Here is a 3,761-nt window from a genome sequence, read left to right as displayed (position 1 = left end):
GTGTGTGCTCAATCAGGATAACGGCCGGGTGGGTGATGAGTCATGCAGCAAATCGAGTCCATCGCTGCTTACGCTCCGTACATGACCTGTCCTGGAAACCACGAGATGACTTAGTAAGTCCTTCCTGACCCTTAACCTAAACCTGATCTGAGCTTTAGTTTCTCTGAGGAGATTTTAACCAGGTTATAGAGTGCAGAGATTAAAAAACACTGTTGTCTGACACAACAGAATCTGTTCCACAGCGGAGATTCAGAACATTTTGGGAAACTTCATGACACGACTCATTTTAATCTCAAGTCTGGATTTGCTCAAGACCGCTGACATCGAAACAACATCAGCAGAGCCAAAGAACACGAGAGGCCTGACGATACGCTTAACCAGCAATACTCACGTCAAAACCAAACCAAAATACAATCATTATATTTTACATAAAGAAAACAAGCCTAATTTAGGATGTTGATTATTCCAGGACATTATTATGTAAGATGCACTTTCCCTTCGTTGTGTTTGACCCTGATAATGCATTCAGACTCACACTGAGTTTCACATTGGGACCTGAAGAATCCTTATTTTATAAAACAGTAATAACTTAAAATCTGGCAACTAAAACTATATTGTATCTGATCAGCAGCTTCTCAAAAACTACTTTTGCAAACTAGTCCTAATTTTTCACTCAATCTAGAAAAAATTGCATTACAATTTTCTGGACTCTCTATGTCAATAATTATCAAAACAATGATGAACTTTACATGCTTTAACCCTATAACAGGGTTGTTTAGAAAAGGGGCGTGTCCAAATGTAGCTAAAAGCCTATCAAGCCTAAATGAAAACTCTAAACCATGAAACTAGTGAGCACATGCAAACAGGTGATTCTAAACAAGTATGCAAGGTTGATAGAAATCAGACCACAGTGGGCGCTATAACTGTCAAGAGGATTCAGAAACACTGAGTTCTGTGGTAAATGACCGCAAATTGCGAATTGGTCACTCAAGGCTCATTCATTTGAACTGAAAGGGAAATGGGTTTGTGATTTTGTCTAATCATTTCTGGAGTTTAAAACATGCTCTAATGTCAATTTTTAAGTGATATGAAACAACAATTTTGTTCAGAAAATATATTTAAGGACATTCTTAAAAACGTTTCTCGTGGTATAATTTTAGAATTTTATCACACGTTAAAATTGAATGATTCCATATTACTGTTTTTGTTATTGGCATATATATATATATATATATATATATATATATATATATATATTTTTTAAAGACATTTCATTATTTAAACAAAAAGTATTGAAATAACATTTTATGACACAATGTTAAATTATGAATAAATAAAATATTCGTTGTTGTCTTAAGGATAAATGTATCTTGATTTAAGAATATTTAGATAAGACAAACACATGCTTTATAATTTATTCAGATTCACATGCGTCTCATAAGTGACTCAGAAGACTTAGTTTTTGCTGTTTTCATGTTTCTTTAGTGAACCAGTCAGTAGTTTGAGTGCTGACCTCACTTTGACCACTAGAGGGAGCACAGACTCTGGATCGATGTTAAAAGTGTTGATTATGTATGGAGGTTTATGGACTCTATTTTGGAAATATTCTGTGCCGGATGTTTTCCTAGACTTGACCTCATGACCTCTGGGAGCTCTCAGCACAGTGGAAACTCTTGTTCATCCTCTTGACCTTTGACCCCACCCTCTGAGGTCACTGACAGCGAGCCTGAATTAACCCCTTCCATCCCCACAGCCGTATCTCGTGAGCGTTTCGTGTTTCTCCTGGTGTCGGTCTCAGAGCTCGCGGACGGTCACGGTGTAATTCAGGAACAGCTGCTGTGGTTCTCAGTCTGTGATTTTCTGTCTGTGTTTCTCCTTCCAGTAACTTCTCCCACTACAGGAGTCGTTTCAGTATGCCGGGACACACGGAGAACCTGTGGTACAGGTACGAGCACCGTCTCTCCAGAAGTGTCTGAGATCTTGGGCTGGTTTTTGCACAATCAATTTTTGAAAACTGAAGCATGTTTATCACTGTGCAGCTGGAACATAGGACCCGCTCATATCATCTCCTTCTCCACTGAAGTCTATTTCTATCTGGATTACGGCCAGGATCTGCTCTTCAGACAGTATGAGTGGCTTCAAGGCGGATCTACAGGTAACAGATGATGCTGTGTTCTCTCAGAAATCAACTATAGTCTGGATGAACACTGTAAGAGATCAGGAGGAGTCAGGTTTGTAGAAATGTAGCACTGCATCAGTGTCTCATCAGTGGATGCTCTGCAGTGAATGGGTGCCGTCAGAATGAGAGTCTGATAAAAACATCACAATAATCCACAGCACTCCAGTCCATCAGTGAACATCTGGAGAAGACAAAACCTGAAACACATCCAGCATTAAGATGATTTTAACTCAAACACATAGAGTCTATAATCCAGAATAACACTTCCTCCAGTGAAAAAGTGTTCTGGTCTGAATCAGGAGAGAGATCTGCACAGATCAAGCAGCGGTTAAACAGCAGTCTTGTGTGTCTGTGCCTGATGTAGGAAGCGAGCCGTCCTGAGAAGCGAGCGCAGCGGCCGTGGATCATCACGATGGGACACAGACCCATGTACTGCTCCAACGATGACGGAGACGACTGCACACAGTTCCAGAGCTACGTGTGGTGATCTCCGATCTCGTGCCGTGCTTCTGAAGGTCTGATGTGTGCTTCTGTTTTACTAACATCATGTCTTTGGTTGTGTCTGCTGTTCCAGGTTCGACTTGGACGCAATGACACCAAACCCGCTGCTCCTGGACTGGAGGATCTGTTCTATCAGTACGGTAAGAGCATCGAGTTTTAAGGGATGCACCGGTCAGTTTTGAGGTTTCGGTTTATTTTACTTCCTATTCATGGAAAGAAAACATCCGAGATACACATTTAAGATATATTCCTAAAAACAATCTGTCTGTTGCACAAGAGATGCACAAGATATTAAGTCTTGTTTTTCTGAAAAAAACTTTTCAAAAGTTTGTTAGAAAGAAAAAAAATCTGCCGATGGGGTGAGAAAATAAAAAAAGTAATTCAAAGAGTAAACAAGTTTTTTTTTTTTTTTTTTTTTTACAAAACCTATTAAAATTGAATTTTTTTTCTTAATATCTTGTGTGATTTGTGCATTTCTGAATATATCTTTAGTTAAGAATATTTACATATTTGTTCTGAAAACAAGACCTAAATACTGAGTGATAAAAAGATGAATGAAAAAAATTCCCTATTGAAAGATTTTATATGAAAACAAAATCAAACGAGAATCCGCTGTTCAAATTCATCCTCTGGAAATGTATGCAAATGAGGACATATTTAATTAGATAATGCCTCGTTTGCATATTTAAGCATAACTTTTCAGAAAACTTTCAGGGTTGGAAAAAGGTGGAAATTTTTCAGTAAATTTCGGGAACATTCCAGACATTTTTGGAAACTTTCCATGACTTTTTGTAATATTCCAGGGATTTTCTTGAAATTTACTGAAAATATTCCACCCTTGTGCAACCCTTAATTCTACACAGTTGTCTGATGAACTGTGCATATGTGTGTGTGTGTGTGTGTGTGTGTGTGTGTGTGTGTGTGTGTGTGTGTGTGTGTGTGTGTGTGTGTGTGCGTGCGTGCGTGTGTGTGTGTGTGTGTGTGTGTGTGTGTGTTTCAGGAGTGGATCTGGAGCTCTGGGCTCATGAGCACACGTATGAGAGACTCTGGCCCGTGTATGATTATAAGGTAAAGCTGTGAG

At 39.0% G+C, this 3,761-nt stretch overlaps 1 pseudogene; it reads left to right on the top strand.

Annotated features, from left to right (window-relative positions):
* The first annotated feature begins 4 nt into the window (after positions 1 to 4).
* LOC113090348 (acid phosphatase type 7-like) overlaps positions 5 to 3,761 on the top strand; it is a 6,697-nt pseudogene continuing 2,940 nt past the window's right edge.

The sequence above is a fragment of the Carassius auratus genome, unplaced genomic scaffold, assembly GCF_003368295.1.
Source record: "Carassius auratus strain Wakin unplaced genomic scaffold, ASM336829v1 scaf_tig00054678, whole genome shotgun sequence".
Classification (NCBI taxonomy): Eukaryota; Metazoa; Chordata; class Actinopteri; order Cypriniformes; family Cyprinidae; genus Carassius; species Carassius auratus.
This window is presented reverse-complemented; position numbering and strand designations above follow the sequence as displayed.